Here is a 21,822-nt window from a genome sequence, read left to right on the forward strand (position 1 = left end):
ATGCCTAATTCCCAATTCTATGCAATGAAAGAATCCAAAGCTAGCCCCTCAAGCCCGTGTCCGTGTGCACAGCTGGACCTGGGCAGGGAGGGGGAGAAAAGGACACAGACAGGAAAAGTGGTGACCAACCTTGGCTAGGACTCTGACCCTGGTACCTAATGACTCCTTAATGAGACACATTGTCTTAGGCTTGCTCTCCTGAGGGCCACCCTAGTGCCATCCTCTTTCCACCCAAATGGTGCTTAGCTGATCCACCTCTGGACCAAGGTCATCCCTGTTCTGTAGCCAACATTTGATCACAATTTAAGTTAAAACTCAAGAGCATCTTAGAGTTTATAAGGAGCTTTTACATGATCGTAATTAAAAGATAATTTGTTCTAAAATTTCTAGGGCAGAAAATTTACAGAAGGAGATACTGAGACTCAAAGAAGTTGGGTGCCTTCCCTACACTTAGCCAGTAACTACAAGATCTAAGACCAGATCCCAGGTTGCCTGATGAAGTCCAAGCCTTGAAGCAAGGCAGCTGCCTCTTGCCATTTCTGTTCCTGCTGATTCCTAGCTGAGCTCGAGGTAGCAGCCCTGCCCTGCTCTGGACTTGCCGAGGCACCTGTAAAACCTTTCTATCCCTTGTCTGATAGCCTTGGCCATGCAAATTATTCAGAATTAATCCTGCCTGCTCCTAAATCTCCCTGCAGCTTTTCACAAGTAACTAATACTTGTCTTAATCACATCCGAGGCACAGCTTTATATGCCACTTGCAACAACATGTTCAATTATGATTGATTGGAATTTAAGTTCTGATTTCTCTTAGAACATAATCAGTACTGAATGGGAAATTTTTACAGTGACAATTAAAATAATGAAAGTGAACTTTAAATGACATTCAAACAGTGTCACCTGGGAGTAACTCCACAATGCTGGCCTCCCCGCTGCATTCTGGGAGCTTGGCGATTCCACAGGCCTCTGTCTGGCATGGCTGTTAATGCATTTGGTGTCGTGCAAGGATGGGGGATTAACCCCTCACTGATGGCCCTTTTAAAACCCACTGCACGTTGCTGCTACTTAATTATGTGTTTCCCTGGGCTGATTTCTATTTACACCTAAATGGCATGTTAATTGTGCAAATGTGTAAACAGTCACCAAATAACTCTGCCAAGGGAACCTCCCTGCTATGGAAATCCTCTTCTAGGAAACAGGTAGAGATGAGTAGGGTCTTTCTAAATGATAGACCCAGGCCCTTTGAAGGTCACAGATTTGAAAAATCACCTTAATATTGAGGTATCCCTTCAAGGAATGGCTCCCCAAACTGGGTCTGGTGAAAATAACACACCCATGTGGGAGCCTCATCTCTAGATCATCTCTGCTTCCATGGGAACATATAAGCCGTGACCTCCTATTATTTTTATCTGAATTCACCAAACACACACAATGAAACAAAATTCCACTTAAGAAGGGAGAAGATTATGTTAACATCTTATACTCTTAGAATGGCTTGTTTTTCCTGTTTGACCGAGGACAACAGGACACCTATGCCTCTCAAACCGTCCTGGTATTGGAGGCTCCTGAAATTCAGTCCCATGATACTCTATCTTGAACAAATCACATTAGCCTCTCTGTTGACTCTTTGCCTTCCACAAGGCTTTCTTTCATGTCTTGCTTTAATTCATAGTCTTGCCTTAAACCTGGAATGTCCTCATCTCTTTGGCTTCTCTGTATTCCAGACTACCCAACCTTAAAGTCAGTGTGTTTTGCCTGTCTTCTCATTGACACCATCCGTGACAATGTCAAGCCAACTCTGCATGCTACTCTCCTTGGCTAGTCCTGAACATTGTGTTTAATCTAGCACTTTATTAATAAGTCAGCAGTCTTAAACTGTGTTGGAGCCAGAAACTACCTTGAAATTTTTTTATATGCTTAATAAAATACCAGTGAGACAGCGATAAAGATGATTAATGAGATAAACATTTTGGAAGACAATATTTTCTTGCTTTGTGGAATCTCTGAAGCATTTTTGAGTTCAATCCCCTTATTTCACAGCTGAAGAGAACTGAGGCTTGGATGTTGTTCCATTGCTTTCTAATGACTTTATTACACATTATTTCCTCCCACTGAGTTGTCAATAGGAACCATATTTTAGACCTTTCTTATGTCTGTCACAGTATCAAGCACAGGTCTTAGGAGGCTGCACCAGTGTCAATCAGATCTCATTCAAAAATGAGTAGCATTTTTCGCAAATTTGAGGTGAATTTAATAAAGAGAGATGTACAAAGACCTGCAGGTGATTTGAGGAAGCAAATGGGAAAGTGAAGCATCCCAAGTCTAGCAGCTCAGAGGAGCCATTGCCACCTCTGGGCCTGAAGGAACAGGTGGTGGCTGGCAGAACCTTGGAAAGATAGCTATTTGGAGAAGGCCACTCAACAAAAACCATGGCTTTGGTAAAAGGTAAGGGCCAACGAACAGTGATTCAGTAGGGAGGGAGCCCAGGGGTGAAAAACAACAACAACAGAAAAACAATTTTAATCTGCTCCCAACCTCTAATCTGCTGCTGGTAGCTTCTAATGGCCAAACCCAACAAGGAGAGAGCAGGCAAGGAATAAGGTGACCGATAGTCCCAGTATGTCAGAAGCTCAGAAATTTCTTGAGATGCAGAACTTTCAGCGCTCCAGTTAGTCAAACTGGTACAGTTTGACGCCTTAGCTAGACAATAGCTCATCAAGGCTGGTCTCCTAGGCATGCCAGACAAGGTGGAAAGTGAACTTAGAGGTACAGCCAAAATATATATACTACAGGACCCCAATAAGTATTTGTAATTTTTTAGTCAACACTATGTTGATTAGTGATATTTGTGAGTATTTATTAGGCTGGTGCAAAAGTAATCATGGTTTTTGCTATTGAAAGTAATGGCAAACACTGCAATTACTTTTGCACCAACCTAATATTTCTTCCCAACCTCAAAGTCAACTTAGAGAATATGATAGATAAATAAGACTTCCTGGTATCTTAATTTTTACCAGGCCCATGAATAATTTCTATTCCACCGACTGGTGGTCTGCAAAATCACGAGTGAAATAAAAGGCTGTTATATTAAGTCTCTTAAGTTTTCAGATGCTTCGGATGCAATAAAAACTAACAGATTCACTTTATAACTTTAAAATAGTCTTCATTCCATTATTCTAGAGTGATAACCTGGACTCCCTCACCTAGACCAGATGCTATTAGTGAAATTCCCCAGAACCTCACTTTTAAAGGCCATTATTTTCATTACATTAACAGTATTTTTAGATAGACACATGCATTCCCTTCTCCTCTATCTAGTTGGTGAACCTCCATTTGCACGGACAACCAGGCTTTCTGAGCATCAAGATACACATCATGGGTTTGACAGGAGCCAAGAACATTCACACTTTAGACAATACAGAAGTAAAACATAATAGATTTAGAATTGATCCTGGAAGATAATTGATCTTGGAAGATAATTTCTAATAGATTTCCCTATTGAGGTAGAATCTCCATCTATCTCAAATTGTCTAATATTTAGAAGTATAACCTCCATTAGAAATATAACCTCAGTTTATTAAAATGTATATTTTTAAACTTTAAATGTATTTTTCTCTTCAAAATTAACCCAGCTAAATATGAACTTCTAAAATGTTCCATCAATGATGAAATGTTACATCTAAAATGTTTCGGCAGTTATTCTGTTACATAACAAAATTTTGTAGCCATGGAAAGAAGAAGCAATGGAGAAAAGGAACTGAAAATCAAGGTATTAAACGTTCAATAGAAGCAGATCTCCAAATAATCCAAGTATTTGTGTTAGTAGCTAAGTTTTTCAAAATAGCGTACTTCTAATAGAGCCACAAGGGAAATCAGGAAATATTTTGAACTCACAAGAGAAAAGAAGGAGTATGGCATGAAATAGAGTATAGGTAGAATAATGGCCTGACAAAGAGGTCTATGTTCTAATTCTTAAAACCCAGAATACATTGTCTTATGTGATAAAAGTAACTTTATGGATTCAGTGTATTGTGCTAGGGAGATTATCCTATATCATCTAGCTGGGCCCATCGTAACAACAAAGGACCTTTAAAAGGGAGGCAGAAGGATTAGAGTCAGAAAGAGAAGATGTAAGAACAGAAGCAAATATCAGAAGAGAAGACAAGATGGTAGACTGTTGGCTTCAAAAATGGAGGAAGGGGCTACAGACCAAGGAATGCAGGCATGTTGTCAAAGCTGGAAAAGGCAAGGGAATGAATTATTTCCTAGAGTCTCTAGAATGAGTGCTGGCCTGCCAACACTTTGATTTTAGACCAATGACACTGATTTCAGATTCTGACCTCCAGAACTGTAAGAAAATAAATATATATTGTCTGAAGTCACTGAATTTGTGACAGTTACAGCAGCAATAGAAAACTACCATACACGAAAAAGTAAAAAATATTTGAACTGAACAGTAATAAAAGGTAACATATTAAAATATGTGAAATCCAGCTAATGTGCTGCTAAGAGGCAAATTTGTATTTTAAATTATTTCTATTAGAAAATAACAGAAGTCTAAAATCACTCATACAAGTTTTCACCTTAATAAAATGGAATAAAAGAGCAAATTGAACCAAAGTATGCAAAAGGAAGAAAATTATAAAGATCAAAAATTATGAAGAGTGGAAATCAGTGAAATAGAAGAGAGACAAAACATAGGGAAAAAAACCTTAAGAAATTCAACTCAGTTATTTGAATTAGATTAAAAAGTTAAATATCCCTAAGAAGACAGATTGAGGAAAAAAAAAGAAATAACAAAATTAGAAATTTAAAAAAGGTGTATCACCAAAAAACTTACACATGTTGACAGAATATGGGGAAATTATGTACAACTGTGTGCTAAAAGAAAAATCTTGACAACAAATATGAAATGAAAAACCTTCTTTTAAAACAAAACTTACCAAAACTGACAAAAAGAGGGCAACCTGGATAAGCCTAAATCTATAGAGAAATTGAAGTAATAATTTAAAATCCCACAATGAAAATTTCTGGCCCAACTGGCTATTTTGTAAATTCAATTAAATATTTTACAAAGAAATACGTGTCTTACACAAACTGTTTCACAAAAGCTAGAGGAGGAGTAATTTTCCAATTCATTTTATGAGGACACTGTAATAACAAAACCTGATAAGGACCTTACAAGAAAATAAAATTAAACACTAATATCTGTTGTGAACATATAGATGAAATAAAAATTCTTAATTGTTAGCAAATCAACTTGTAGCATTATATAAGAAGTCTAATATATCAAAGTGAAGGTTATTATAAGAAAGTCAGGTTAGTTTAATAGTTGAAAACCAATGAATGTAATTGATCATAACAGCAACAAAAAAGGAAGCACATAAGATCATTTCAATAGGTGCATAAAGGTACACAAAAAGTTCAACACTCATTTATAATAGATAAAAGAATAAAAGAGAATTTCCTCAATTTGATAAAGGATATTTATGAAAAACCTGCAACTATCATCATTTTAATATAAAAATATTAAAAATGTTTAAGATTAGAAACAAGGCATGATGTTTACTCTTGCCAGTTCTATTCAACATATTACTAGAGATCCTATCCAATGACATGAGACAAGAAAAAGTAAAAAGGTACAACCATTGTTAAGAAGTAAAATATGCCCTTTGCAGATGACATAATTGTATATATACAAAATCCAAAAGAATCTCCCAAGAAAACAAAATGAAAATAACTACTAGATCTAACAAGTAAATTCAGCAACATCTAAGAATACAAGATCAATATACAAAAACCAATTATGTTTTATATACTAGCAACCAGCAATAGAGAAAACTAAAAATTAACACTATAATAGCATCCAAACCATAAAATTCTTAAAAACAAATTTAAGAAAAGATGTAAAAGACCTCTATAAAGCAACAAAATGTTACTGACATAAATTAAATACTACTTAAAAAATAGATATATCATGCTCATGAGTTGAATGACATAGCTTTATGAAAATGTCAGCCCTCTGCAAATTGATCTGTAGATTCCAAACAGTGCCAAGCAAAATCCTAGAAAATATTTTTATAAAATAAATATTCTGATACTAAAGTTTATATAGAATTCCAAAATAATATTCAAGATATTCATAAAAATGAAACAGCTGGAGAATAAATACTACGTGATTTTAAGAATGACTAATAAGCTGTAATAACCTTGACAATGAGATAATAATCACATTTGTGTAGGCAAATTGATCAGTAAAACTGAAATAGATCCATGCATAAGAGGTCAAATTATTTTTAACAAAAGTGATGATTCAATTCAGTGGGGAAAAATGTCTTTTTAATGAGCAGTTCTAGGTCAACTTGATATCTATATAAGAAAAAAATGAGTTTGACCTAGACCTCACATTATACAAAAAAATTAACTGGAGATGGTTTATAGACAGATTATGTAAAGACAAAAACTATCTCCAGACAAAAACACAGGATAATTTTGTAACTTAGGGATAGCCAAAGATTCCTTAGAATAATAAAAGCTCATAAAAGAAAAATGAAACAATTAACTAAATTTTGTCAAAATTAACTTTTTCTTAACAAAAATGACAATTAAAAAATGAAACACAAAACAAAAAACAGGAAAAAAAAAAAAGGGGGGGGGGAAGCCGTAGACCAGGAAGAAAAAAAATACTAATATAGACCTTTTATTTAGAATATATAAAGCAGTCCTACAAACCAATAATAAAAAAGATAATAAAAACAGGGAAAACATACAAAGAAACTTGTATACACAAATAGAGTATAGGAAAATCTTGTTTATACTATTAGTATATGCAAATGTATTTACTATTAGTTAGCACATGAAAAGATGCTCAGCATTTTTAATCACCAGCAAAATGAGAATTAAAAATCAAAATGAGATTCTACTATACACCTGCTAACAGGAGAGACTTTAATACCCAACTGACAATATTAGATAGATCATTGAGACAGAAAATTAACAAAAATGTTCAAGACCTGAACTCAGTACTAGATCAAATGGACTTGATAGACATCCACAGAACTTTTCACCCCCAAACAACAGAATATGCATTCTTTTCATTGCCACAGGGCACATACTGTAAAATTGATTACATCGTGGGAAGTAAAATGCCCCTTAGCAAATACAAAAGAACTGGAATAATAATAAACACCCTTTCAGTCCACAGAGCAATCAAATTGGAAATCAAGACTAAGAAATGTACTCAAAACCATACAATTACGTGGAAATTGAATAACCTGCTCCTGAATAACTTTTAGGTAAATAATGAAATTTAGGTAGAAATCAAGAAGTTATTTGAAACTAATGAGAGCAAAGATACAACATACCAGAATCTTTGGGACACAACTAAGACAGTGTTAAGGGGGAAATTTATAGAACTAAATGCCCACATCAAAAAGTTAGAAAGATCTCAAGTGAATAATCTAACATCACAACTAAAAGAAGTGGAGAACTAAGAGCAAACAAATCCCAGTGCTAGCAGAACACAAAATAACCAAAATCAGAGCTGAACTGAAGGAGATTGAGACATGAAAAGACATTCAAAAGGTCAACAAATCCAGAAGCTTGGTTTTGTTTTTCGTTTTTTGTTTTTGATAAAATTAATAGTTTGGAATGTTGAAGAAGATGTTGGACAACTGGAAGTTTTATATATAGTTTGTAGAGGTATAAAATAGTACAGTCACTGGAAAACTATTTGGGAATTTATTATGATTCAGGAATTCTACCCCTAGATGTTTACCAAAACAAGTAACACCATATATCCACAAAAGGACTTGTGTAAGAGCATTTATTGCAGTGTTACTCATAATAGTAAAATATTGGAAATCACCCAAATGTCCACAACAGGTGAGTGGATAATTAAATTGTAACATAGTGATATAATAGGATATATCTTAGCAACTAAGAATGGACTAATAGTACACAACACAACATATATAAGTCTCAAAAACATCATAACTTTTAAAGCCAGATGCAAAAATTGTACTTATGTGTGATAATGTTTACATGAAGCTCAACCACAAGCAAAACTCATCTACAAAAATAGAAATTAGAATAATAATAGCTTTTTGGGTATAGAGAGGAGTGGTAGGGAGTAGAAGGGAAAGGATGAGAAATTTTGAATGATGGCAATACTCTATATCCTGATTGAGGTCTTGGTTACATGACATATTGAAGTATTAGTTACATAGATAGACCAAAATTCATTGAACTGTACACTTGAGATCTGTACATTTTCCTGTATGTAATTATAGCTCTGTAACAAACATGCTAAAAAAAATGACACAAAAAAGCAAAAGTCCAGTCTCACCTCTAAGCTTTCTCCCATGGTAAAACAAAGTCTCCTCAACCAAATGTGTATCTTCCTTTAAGCTTTCCAGGAATATAGGAAAATGAAACTTCCCTAAATCTAATTCCAATATGACAATACATTGATAAAGCCCGGTCTTTGGCTACACTGGGATAGGAAGCCAGGAAAAGCTACAGGGTTGTGTGGAGCTGGAGTAGAAATAGTGGATTGTCCAGAAATCGGTTATTCTAAGCTTGCAACCAGGGACTAGAATCTAATGTCAGCCCAAGGATCAACTCAGGAAGGCTGTGAATGTTGTTTACAGAAGATCCACATAGAAAAATCCCATTTCGATTATCACTCTAAGCAGAGATGAATTAGCCCAAGTTTAAGAGTGGGGACATGGGCACTAGGAATGTCTAAAAGCAAGGATCATGACCCAAACTTGGGGATACTGAATAAAGGGTCCAAGTTAGGCCCCTGGGCCATAATGGAACTGGAATATGAGCCTGGAAGAAAGTCAAGCTTTGATGTGGTAGAAGAAAATCTCCAAGTCACTGGGAGACGAATGTGTTCAACTATCATAAGTCTAACTAGATGCTGGTTTGGTCAAGGATCTATCACTGGATTAGTTTATTCTCTATGTAGACCAGGCTAAGTCTGCAGATTGAAAATAATCAGCCACTGCTCTCAGGGTTAGTAGGAAGGCAGGGTCAGCCCTGCCATCACCAGTGGCCTGCTGGTTCTCCAGACAATTGGAAACAATAGATATAAAATGTGTGTGTAAGAGAGAGAGAGAGAGAGACTTATGAAGGATGAAAAGTCTAAGATCTGCAGCCAGCAAACTGAACACACAGGATTGCTGCTGGTATAAATTTGAGTCTAAGTTCGAAGACCTGAGAACCAGGAAAGCTGGTGGTGTAAGTTCCAGTCCTAGTCCTAGTCCAAAGGCAGGAGAAGACTGATGTCCCATCTCAAAGACAGGCAGAGAGAGAGAATTCCTTCTCACTCAGCCTTTGATTCTCTTCAGGTTTTCGAAAGATTGGCTGAAGTCCACCCATATTGGAGAAGGAACTCTGCTTTGCTCAGTCTAGCAATTCAAGTGTGAATCTCATCCAGAGATCCTCACAGGCACACTCAGAAATCATATTTAACCAAATATCTGGGCAACCTATAGCCCAATCATATTGACACTTAAAATTTACTGTCCTGTTCTGTGTACAAGAGATAATAAGGGAGACGCGTCAGGAAGGCAGGACTAATTATGGGGCACATGGAAGCAGTAGATGCTTTTCTGTGAGCCGTGAGATTGAGGCACTAAGAGGAGAGGAGAGAGGAAGCTGGAAGGGAAGATGAGATGCTCAAGTTAAAATGTTTTCTATTTCCCACTGCAGTAAAGGTTTAAGGAAGGAGATACATGGAGATAAATTCATTGTTCTTAGCAAAGGGCTATGATTTGAAATCTGGTTGGTCATGCTGTATGTGAGCCAACATTGCAAAATAGGCTCTAATTCCCACCTCAGATTGAGCCTGTGCAGATGGCAAGGGGAACGCCATGCTTAGTGCTGTGTGTTTCTGCCTCTGCTTCTTCTTTCCCAGCCCCAGGTATTTAGAAAGTGGCCACTCAAATCAAGGAGGCCCAGCTCCTACTCACCGCTTCTACCTACCCTTTGCTTTCATCCTGCCAGCTCCTTAGCTGTCCTTCCTGTTCCTTTACCTCAGGGTCCTGGTCTTGATTAGTAATTCACACCAAGGTGATAATGGGTGATAAAAAGCTAATGGCAATCCAAAGCGTTAATGGTTATTCAAATCAACTAACCACCTGCAGTATACTAGCTAATTCACTTGCAATCCATCACACTATAGCCCAAAGGAATACAGTGAGGAGAGTTCCAGGCTGGCTGGCTAGATATTTTGTACCAATAGCTCAGTTCCATTGGCCAAGCACCAGCTATGCACCTGCCTCCTTTGTTACCGCTGCCCGCAGTGTGTGCAAGGAGAATACTTCGCACTCGTCAGTACACTCTCGCTGAAAACCTGTCTCCTGGCTTTCATTTTTTTGGATTTCAGTGACAATGGTGTTGACCTAAAGAAAGAAACAGGTGAAATTAATATGGGTGGAGAGTTTATCTGGGCCAAAATTGAGGCGTGCAGCCTGGGAACACTTCCAGACTGTGTTGGAAACCACTCTAGAGAACAAAGGAGTGGCTGAGGTTTTTAAAGAAAAAAGGAAGAATCAGAAGAGGAGTTGATTACAAAAGTTGTTTGTCAGGAATCCTCATTGCTTTACAGTAATAACATTGATTAGTGATTGGCGATACATTGTTGAACTCTAGGATATGAGTTATGGTGTCCAGCACATGGCATTTTAATTTATAGCTATTGGTGGAGACATTTAGTCTAGAAAGAGGACTGCTGTCTCATTTTAATGCCTCTCTGGGCCTAGTAATTTAGAGCAGGCTCACCCACCTCAGATAAAGTTTATTTTCTTCCTCAACAGCAAACATACATTTAATGAGCCCCTACCAGTGACAAACACTGTTAAGTGCTGGGGATCCTGAGGTGAATAAGAAATTTGCCCCCCCTTCTATTAGGTTGGTGCAAAAGTAATTGCACCAACCTAATATCAGCTCATGGCTTAGTGGTGTTCATAACCATCTGATTTCTATTGTCCCTGCTGTGTGCATCCTCAGTTAAATAGAAGTGTACTTAACCAACGGTACTTAAACACCTTGTGCATGGAAACAGGATCAGAGTAACTGCCAGTATCTCTGTCCATAGGCCTTCTTGATAAACAAAGGTGAACATACAGACATGACCCCATCCTTGCATCCATGTAGATTACATACTAGCTAGAGGAGAAGGAAGACTTTCCTATCACATCCAAATATACAAATACAAACCCTAACAAGATCCACGGAGAAGTACAAATGCCTATGTGAGAGCCTGATTCTGTCTGGGAATTTGAAAAGACTTCCCTGAGGTGGTGACATTTGGTGTGAGATGAGAAGGGAGAGATAAGAATCTACCAGGGCAAGGGGCAGGAGATGAGAACTATGGAGAAGGAATGGGAAGAACCAAATTCCTGAGGTAGGAGGATGATGCACATACGAGGAATCAAAAGAAGGCCATTGTGTCTAGGTTAGAGAGCAAGAAGGTGAATAGGAAGGGGTGAGGCTGGAGGGGGAGGCAGGGGCCAACCCTGTTGGGTGATCATGGGTTATATGTTCCTCATCCCAAGAGTGATGGAGAACATTGAAGGGTTTTCAGCAAGGAAGCAATAACTGCACAATTGAGCACATTATGTCCTTTCTGAACCTTGGTCTTCAATACATTAAGACAGATTTATTGAATGATGTCTTAGCTTCTTTTATCTCTAATATTCTGTGATTCTGTAGCCCAGAAATACACCCTCTTTTGATAGTTATCAGTACTAGTCACAGCACAACTGATTCTTCCTCTGGGTGTATTACAGGACTGCAGCTGCCTGGCTTTTTGGAGTTAGGTACAGTCAATGGCATATGAGCTAAGTGACCTGTGAAAATTCTAGGTAGAAACCTTAACAGCCAACATGTAATTTTCCAAGCTCTCTCTCCACCACAGTGGCCAGCAACATTTCAAATAGTGCAATATCTGGGTCCTAAAATGAGAATAATGGGGTGCACAACTCTCAGACAACCTGCAATGGGCAAATAAAGCCACAAAATAAGTAAACAAATAAATAAACCTTTGCTATTTGAAGCTACTGAGATCTAGGGTTGCTTGTCAGCACACCACACTGCCCAGTACAGCTCCTGTACTCTAATGCCAACGTGCATCATAAAGGACATTTGGGACCATTGTTTGGACCGTGGTGTGTAGTTGGTACTCAAAAAATGTTTTAAAATAGTGCAACCTTCGAGCCAGTGTTTTCCAAGTCATTCAGTCTGTGCCTTTGTTTATCCCATCCCTGAAATGGAACTGACCTCACTCCTGGAATTGCCAGAGCTCGAGGCTAATCAGAAGATAATGAAGCCCTTGACGTTCCTGAAAAGCTCTCCAGATGATAAATAATAGAGTAAGCTGGCACGGGCTCTTGGCTCTGGCAAGAGCACACAGGGATGCCATTGCCAATGTCTCCCTCTGGTCTTTCTCTATCATTCAGTGAACAATTCAGGCTCCAGAGGAAACTGTTAGGTCTTTCAGGCTGCGGTGATGAGAGCAACTGTAATTAAGTCCTTACAGATTCCACCTTGTTTTTTCAGCCTCTCAGGACATTTCGGTCCTGACATTTCTGCAGTCTTTTTGAGTTAGGATAGAAGGAGAAGCATCAGTAATTTTTCTCTTTATCTGTTGCCCTACTTCTCATCCATCCTTGACACTGGGCCTTGAGCCAACTCCCACCATCATCCCAATTGCTACACACACACCCATGCCCACAGTGACACAAAACATTGTCATCATAGGACAAAAAAAAAGTCCAGTGATCACACACTTTTGTTTGGAAAGAAGCAGAGTCAGACGAAGGGGGAGATGACTGGGCTTCCTGATGTGGCTGGGGGAAGGTTCTGTACTGCTGCAAGCCGGTTCCTTAGACACAAACTCATACTCACACCCAGCACCCAGTCAACACAACCACCTCCCTCTACACCATGGGATGGAATGGACCTGGGACTGAGACGTGCAAGTCCTGAGTCTGAGACTTGCTCCTACCAGAACTGTCTGTGCGATCTTGGACAAGTTCCTTTATAGTTTAAAGCCTCGGTTTCCTCATGCGTGAAATGGATCTGAGGACTGAATGAGATTAGCTTTTAAAAGGCCCATTCACAAGCTCAGGAAGCTCCAGCCAATTGCCTTTCCCCTTATGGATATCACCATTACCACTAAAACAAAACATCATCTGTCCTTGGTCTCCTCCTGTCCTCCCACTCCCCTTTCTTCTTCACTTTCTGTCCCTTTGTGTTTACTATTCGTTTTAGCCTAATTCTTCCCCCCCAAAAAATGATCCTGAGCTGTGTATGAAGCCTCCCTTTCCCCACCATGGTTGAGGGAGAGCCACTGTTGACCTAGATTAAGGCCAGATGTCCATCAGTGAGACCAGAGAGGAAGAAGGGGTCCTGGCTTTGAATAGCATTCAGTAGCCTTGGGGTGGAAGGCCTGGTGTCTCTAGAGAGAGGCTGGATGATGGACAATGGGTGTACAGGGAGGAAAGCAGTGAGGTGTCTCCTTGGAAGCAGGCCTGTCACCTCCTCCTCCCCCTAGTTATTCTCCATTGTTCCCCACTGAATACCTCATCTTCTTGGTTGAGGGGTCCTCTGTGGTCCCAGCCCCTCCCTGTCCTCCAGGGGCACCTGTGTGTCCTCTCTCCTCACTTCCCTCTAGGCAGCAGCAATCAGCTCACACTCTCAGGACAACTTCAAGAAAGAATTAGCAGGCCTCAAAAAAAAAACAGAAAGAAAGAGGGTCAGTATTCCCCATGCATATTTGAATTACTAAACACTCACTAGGCTCATAGAGAACCACTTTCCATAGGCCCCTTCCACACGTGGTGTGCTTGGTGACACAGGGGGTCGTGGGAGTGGGGCAAAGGCCCAGCGTTTTGGACTTCTCCGCCCACAAACCCTGTCTTTCAACGCTAGGGTGGATGTCCTCATTACTCCTGCCAAGAGCAAAAGCATTCTGCTTTTGAGCAAATTTCTTAAGTAGTGTGGGCTTCACCCACAAGATGAGGCAGGTGGGCTAGGTGATGGTCTGTCATGCAGACCATCATTACCTGGTGGCTCTCTGCTGAGCCATGAGCCCTCAGAAATACAGTGAAATATTTTGTGTGTCTGTTTAGGCATTTAAAGATGGGGAAGGGAGGGACCTATGACCTCATCAAGTCAATTTCCTGGGAAGCCTCAGTATTGGAAGAAGACCCATAACAAAGAAATGGAATGGGGTGTGGGAGGCAGGTTAGAAATTAAGGCAACTGGAGTGCTAATGTAAATCTGACTTGTGACCTGGAAGCTCAGCAAAGTCAGACTAAGTGAGTCTGCTTCAGGGACAACTGGCAAGAGCTAAGCCGGAAGTGAAGGCCCAACTGCCTGCTGGGACAGCAGCATTTCCACTAGGCAGCAGAGGCCCTGAGCATCTGCAAAGCTGATGCCTAGAATCTCTTTGGCAGAGACAGTGCCATAGATGGTATGTCATTTTCTCTTCCTGGGCGCACAGGAAGACTATGTTTTCCAGCCTTCCTTGAGGTTAGCTTAGGTCTACTTTCTGGCCGATGAGATGTGGACAAATGGATGTAAGGCACTCCCAGGCCTGTCTCTTATACATGTCTTCTTGCTCTTTATCAGGGATTATCAGGCGTGGCCACCTGATCTGCATCAACATGTGATATAAGTGGAAATAAAACTTTGTTGTATCAAGCCGCTGAGATTTGAATGTTTATTGCCATGAGCTAGGCCTAGATTATCCCAATTAATACAGTGCTTCAGTCATCAAGTATAAGACAGTACAACTCTGTTTCTAAATATAGAAAATATAAAGTGGTAAATTAAAGCAGCAAAAATAAGGTAGTAAATATTCACTAGTAAGTATAAAGTGCTTAATATCCAGCCAGGCCGAGACCTTGACAGGCTCTTGACTGGACTGTGTGGTCACAGCAAGGACTGATAAGTTACCCCCAACTCCCGTCTGCCTGCCTCAGAATGAGAAATTTTCTAAGAAGTGTTGCATCCTTGCTTAAACAATCTTTTAGAAATGAGGGAATCATTCATGTATTTCTACAGCAGAGGAGGAAGCTGGCATCTCTAAGGGATTGCTGTAGCACTGATTCAGAGGGCAGGCTCTGGAACTAAGTAGCCTGAGCTTGTGCCCTGGTTCCAACACTTACTAGCTGGGTGATTTGTGTAAGTTGCTTAAACTTCTTTTGCTCAACTTCATAAATTGAGTGTATCACTTGTGATTGCTGTATAACAAACTGTCTCAAAGCTTCATAGCTTGGAACATACATCTTTATTATTTCTTATAACTCTCCAGGTCACCTGGGTCAATCTTCTGGTCTCATTTATCCATCAGCGGTCAGGAAGGTGGCTCTGCTGATCTTGTCTGAGCCCGTCTCACATACTTGCAGGGTAAGTGGCTATAGGCTTGTCTAGTGGTGTCAACTAGAACAACTGGGCTCAAGACCTGTTCCGGATGGTCTCAGCCTGTTTACACAACAGTTGCAGGATTTCAAAAGACAGAACGCATGGATGGCTTGGAATTGACACATCAACTCTACCACTTTATTCTGGTGAAAACAAGTCAAAAGTTTAGGTCAGGTTCAAAGGGTAGAGAAATAGACTCCATCTTTTTTAGGACAGAAAGTCATGTTACAAAATATAATGATGGAGGGAGTCCATCAATGAGGTTCCTCAGTGCAATCAACCTCTAGTTGTTATTGTAAGGATTAAATGTGTAACACATGTAAAATAGTTGAATAATGTTGTCTTGCAAATTTCAAAATTTCATATTTTCCTGCTACGTTAATATCTCCATAAGCTGGCTGTAAGCACCCTGCCCAGGTGGCCAGCTGCACCAGGGTGCTGACCTCTGCCACAAGTCCTTCCTCCACACCCCTGACTGTGACCTAGTGACATTCACATGCACCAGTGAAATTCCCTTGCATCTTTTGCTGTGTTCTCCAACCTGACCCTCAATAAAGGCACTTACCTGCAGCTCCTCCCTCCTTCCTGAATCCCCACATGCTCTATTAACACACTCCCTTGGTGCTGTTTCTGTGTGGCCCCCTTGTGGAGTGTAATGACCCTGTCTCTGTAGGATCTGTGAGTATGTAGTAAATGCTCAATACACACGCACATCTGTCATCTCCATGACCTTCTTCTCTGTACAGTCTTCCCTGATAGAAATACTTAAACACTATGTGTACTGTGTTAAGCATTTGTATAATTATCTCATGTAAGGTTCACTACCACCCTAAGACAAGGTTTTTAGAATTGTTTATTTTTATAAATGCCAAAAGTGAGGCTTAGAGAGGGTAAGTAACTTTCTCAGGTCACTAGGTACCACGATCAAACTGAATCCATGTTCTGAATCACTGACTGACTTCCACTGGCTTAGAAAGAACTTCACTTATCACTTCTGTATGGCAAAGGCTGCCCCAAATTTCAGAGCCACCTCAGTTCCGCTGTAACTGTCCACTATCCCCACAGCGAGGCATGCCAACATCTAGGCTGAGCCCTTCAATCTCCTATTGCCAGAGAGTTGGTTCTGTGGCTGACCTGGGAATAGGCTTAGAACTCTGGGCATGGTTATGTCTCCATGGTACCAACATCAGGTCATGGTACATCTTCTCTGCCTTGTCTACCCTAGATACTCATTGTCAGGTTGGCTGATACCTCCAGCTGACAGATGAGCCTTCTCTAGGACAGGTGCAAGTATACATCAGGGATGTTAGCCCAGCCCTCTGGAAAGTATTTGAAGGCAAGTCTTGCTATCTAAGCACATGAGTATGGATTAGGTGAGTCTCAGCCCTGTTTGTCTAAGTTGCCTCCTTCATATTAGTTCTTCCTAGCATATTGCCCTCAAACCTATCCTAGTCTTCTTTCTAGTTCCCTAGAAGAATGGGAGCTCTGCCCTAGAGTTTCTAGCCTTGCCTAAGCTCATAGTCAAGCTATACTCTTGCAATCAGGCTCTGCTTCTGCTACTCCCAAACATTCAGGACAAAGGTAACAGATGTGATTCTGTTCACATCTGTTGTGATTCTGGATCAAGGGCCAGATCCAGGTAGGTGGGAACAATATTGAGGCCATATCTAGACCCAGCAGAAAATGGTGCTGTGATCAACTAGCAAGGTCTGCTGTAAGACAGAGAGTTAGAATGACAACAGTAGTTACTGTTATTGGCATTCCAGGCCTAGACCAAGGATGCCATCACCTGCTGGGGTTCTGAAGTTGCATTGCCAAATTGCATGCTTGGTTTTGATGACCTTTGGACACCAGGCATTGAATGATTCAGCTGCCCCAGATACCACAGGGCAGCTCAGCCCCACATACTAGGTTAATTTCTCTAACTGCCTGATCACTCATTCACAGCTTGTTTTTCTTCCTTAATTGCGTAAATTACTCCCAGACATAGAACAGCTCCAGTGGAAGCCTTCTGAGTTTTGACCAAACCCAAGGTCTTTGATAACTTATAGTGTTTGATGGCCTTAGGGATTGTCCTTGTTCTAATTCTAACTCTTCTCATTGATGATGATAAGGATTCAACCCAAAGATAAGATGAAAAGAGAAGAAGCAAAAAGCAGCTGGAAGAATTATTTAGGATCCTTACTCCCAGGTTCGCCTCTTCCTGGGATATTCATGACTGCCTGAATATAGTCAGTACAAGACAGCATACCAGTGTGAGGTGCTTCCTCAGACAGCCTGAGTTGAAATTTTGCCATTTCCAAGTACCAGCTGTGTGACCTTAGGTAAGCTACCTACCTACCTTGCTACCTAACTACTCCATGCTTCTTCAGGTTTCTTGTCTGTAAAAATGAGGATAGTAACAGTTCCTACCATAAGAGATTGTTAGGATTAAATGAAATAATTTATGTAAAATACTCAGAGTATTGCTTGGAATATCTTTAAAATTCCATAATTAGCTTAGTAGATCTAGTTACTGTGCTGAGTTCATGCATTATCTCCTATTTTATGACTTTTTGAGGTCAGGTTTGATAGCCCCATTTTGCTAATGAGAAAGGAGAGGCACGGAGAGGTTAAGTCTATTGTCCAAGGTGACACAGCTGCTAAGTGTCAGAGCTAGGATTTGAGCCAAGGCCTGTTTGACTCCTAAACAAATGCTTTTTTTCAGAAGGAGCATTTGGACCTAACAGCTCTAACCATCCAAATCAGAAGAAGCGGCCTGGTGAAAGTAAAATGAAACTTTTTTTTTTTTAAGGCAGGCCTGAGATATAATCCCATTTGCTGTTCAACCGTGGGCAAATCACTTTACCTCTCTGGGCCTTAGAGTCCTTGGATGAGCCTTTTAAAGGCCAGTCTCATTCAGTCCTCAGATCCATTTCATGCATGAGGAAACCGAGGCTTTAAAATATCAAGCAGCTTGTCCAAGATCACACAGACAGTTCTGGTAGAAGCAAGTCTCAGATTCAGGACTTGCACGTCTCAGTCCCAGGTCCACCCCATCCCATGGTGTAGAGGGAGGTGGTTGTGTTGACTGAGTGCTGGCCTCGCATCTTCTGAGCCTCTACCGTCAGTATCTCTGCTCCAGGCTGCAGCCGTGATTTCATAAATGGCATGTGTACTTCTTAAATTTCTCCTGCCCAGGACCCATAGAAAGCGTTTCCTCCTAGAGCGAGAAAGTAGTAGCAGCTGGGAGCCACCGTCTCTCAGCCCATCCTTTACTGATCCCTCATTTTCATTTCTGCTTTTCAGTGTCACATCCCATATTAACCCCATAGTCTGAAATGTTTAGCAAGTGAGGAGGGACCTCACAATGTTTAGAGGATTTAATTGGAATAAATAATATATGGAAAGGCAATGGTAAGGTACAAAATGCCTGTTAATTAGCAGAAACTTGAGTCAAGTAGGGGGTTTCTTCTGGCAAAAGTTCTTTCAAACAACAGATCAGAGTCCCAGGGTCAGCCTGAGCCCAGCCCCTCTATCCCTATCCTCTGGCAGAAATCTGTCGGCTGCCTTGAGTCTGCAGCCAGCTTTCAGAAACCTGGGATCTCTATCTTCCCAGCAGGAAAGGAATTTACTAAAACATCCACTGCATCCCAAATTGAGAAATCAGCTGCCCAGAATCCATGATCAATATGTTGTCTCTCAGTGATAAAGTGTTTCCTTGGAATATGTTCCTCATGTTCCCTTCACGGTTCAGAGCTCCCAGAGGTTTGGGGTGGGTTCAGCTATCACGTGCTCTCATCACTATGAGATTCTTCAACCTCTCTCAGCCTCCCAGCTCTCCAGGATCCACAGAGCCTGGCATGAGGTTCCTACCCACCTGTGACTCAGGCTGTTAGCAGGGGAAGATGAAACAAAAGAAAGGTTTCACCAGGGAGCATGGCTATAGACACGGAGGTGGTGGGATGTAGCAGTGTTTATGGAGTTCATTTCAAGCCCATATCTAACAGACATGTGAGCTGTAGGTTCTCTGTGACATTAAAATGCATCCGCCAGACATCCCACTCAGCCCACAACCAGGAGTGCCTGCGCCACTAAGATGTCACACTGCTTTGTTCATTTGTCTCCTTACTATCTTCAACAGCATGGGGCTGTCTTCTGGTTGGCTCCCTCTCCTCTCCCACACTCTGGGCCTCCTCCCCACAATGCAGTGTCAATCTCTGTGGCATGTCCCTGTTGATGTTTGCCCTGACCCTCAGGACCCACTTATCTAGAAACCTCTGGGGATACTGAGAAGCACTTGGCATTTTCTAGTAGCCACCCAACTTCAGTGACCAAATCATTGGCTGTTGACATGTAGGTGACCGGAGATCTTTGGTCACATTACGGTTTTAGACACCTGCCGTTCTCCTCACCTTCTTTCTATGGCTGAGAGTAGAGTTCTTTCTGGTCCTGGACCTGCAGTCAATGAAAGGTGCAAGAGAGATGCTAAGAGGGTTGGAAGTAGAGAGAGAAAGCCAGGAAGCCAAGTACAGAGTGGTTTCTGGTATGTCATAGGAGCTCCTCCAATTCTAGATAGAATAGGAGCTGCAAACTCAAGGTTTCTCCTGGTTGTGCTTTGCGTGCATGTGTGTATACGTGGGTGTGAACAAGTGTGTGCATGTATGTGTGTGTATTTGTGCATGTGTTGGGAGAGGGTTGATTTCCAGGCTGCTGGATTCTAAACAATAAGTCAGGTGTTTGAAAAAGAATCTAAGGTTTATCAGCCAGGCGTGACGGCTCATGCTTGTAATCCTAGCACTTTGGGAGGCTGAGGCAGGCGGATTGCCTGAGCTCAGGAGTTCGAGACCAGCCTGGGGAACATGGTGAAACCCTGCCTCTATTAAAAATACAAAAATTAGCCAGGCATGGTGGCGGGCACCTGTAATCCCAGCTACTTGGAAGGTTGAGGCAGAAGAATCCCTTGAACCCGGGAGGTGGAGGTTGCCGTGAGCCAAGATCGTGCCATTGTACTCCAGCCTGGGCGAGAGAGTGAGACTCCATCTCAAACAAAAATAAAAACAAACCGAAAAAAAGAATCTAAGGTTTATTGTATTGGTTGGTAATTAATCCATTCCAAACCAGTCATAAAACTCAGTGGCTTAAAAGAGTAATGGCTTATTTTTGTTTGCCCATCTGCAGTTTGGCCAGTGGTTGGCTGATCTGGCTGGGTTCTGCTGGAAAAGCTGTGCTCTACCTGTCTGTGAGTCTGCTTGAGCTAGTTTGCTAGGGGGGGCACGTTCTCATGGTGATAGCTGAGGCACAAGAGATATGTGCCAGTAGAAATATGCAAGACTCAAGATGAGACCGTGGGAAAGGTGTGGATGCATGGAAAGGTGAAGAACTGGGAAGAGTAATTCAATTCAGCTCATCCATGTGCATTACACTGGCTCATCATAAGCAACACACTCAGGGAGAAGTCTGTACGCTCTCAGTGTGGATGCTCAGGGCTTGTGTCTCGCAGGACTGGGCAGTGTTTACCAACAAAGCTGGCTGGGCACCTGGCGAACTGTGCTTGGGGCATGGAGGTGGGTGGTAGATTCTAGTCTCTGCTTGTTCCTAATTGGCAATGTCACTGTAGGCAAGTGATTTTAGTTAATTTAAGTCCTCTTAGAATCTGTGAGGGGAGCATAAGAAAATCTTAATTTGCTCAGTTGTCTCAGCCTGAGGGCCCAGAATTTAGTATTTTATTTTGTGTCCATATTTTCTTGTCTTCACCATCGATACCTGTGACGTTACTTTATGACTGATCTGGATGCATTTCTTGTAATAGCCATCTCTGTAGCCACTTCCATTATGGGTTTTTTGGGGCAGTAAATATTTGCCCACTTTTGGCAGCCTAGCAACCGAATCTTTCCAATGTTTGGTGTACCTCCTATCGTATGTACTGCCATAGAAGGCAGAATCCACTTCTATTACAGAAGCTGAAAAGACCAGGCACATTTCCAGTCTCCCTTGAAATAGACTGCAGGGATTTGTCCCATGCTTGGCCAATCACCTGCATCCATTTGATTTGTGAGCTGCTGCACAAACAAGGGAGGACAAGAGGGAGGCTGCCTTGGAAGTGGTGATGGCAATAGCATGAGGTCTTTCTAGGGACTGGGATGATGCTAGAGCCTGTGGTACACCCAGTGTCCAGTGTGGCAGAGAAGCCTGCAGCCTTGCTGGGTGGCCGTGGCAGTGGAGGTCTGATTTGGGCTATGGCTTCCCAGTTTCTTTTTGTTCTGTACTATTTTGTGAACCTGGTCTTCATTGCATTTTGACGAATCGCTGAAGTACCCAATACGTTGCAGACAAATTCCTTTCTTGACAGGTTTGAGTTTCAGTTGCTCGAAGCCAAGGACCCTGAGTACTTTGTCTTCTGTT

At 41.1% G+C, this 21,822-nt stretch overlaps 1 long non-coding RNA gene across 2 annotated transcripts in view; it reads left to right on the forward strand.

The window, feature by feature from the left end:
* The window catches only part of LOC103886670, a 215,738-nt gene that overhangs the window by 108,827 nt on the left and 85,089 nt on the right, over positions 1–21,822 (forward strand). For both annotated transcript variants that reach the window (XR_004185764.1, XR_004185763.1), the window contains exons 3-4: positions 15,329–15,423; positions 17,553–17,762. This is a non-coding gene — a long non-coding RNA (uncharacterized LOC103886670). The remainder of the gene's footprint in view (positions 1–15,328; positions 15,424–17,552; positions 17,763–21,822) is intronic.

This window comes from Papio anubis, chromosome 8 (genome assembly GCF_008728515.1).
Source record: "Papio anubis isolate 15944 chromosome 8, Panubis1.0, whole genome shotgun sequence".
In the NCBI taxonomy this organism is placed as follows: domain Eukaryota; kingdom Metazoa; phylum Chordata; class Mammalia; order Primates; family Cercopithecidae; genus Papio; species Papio anubis.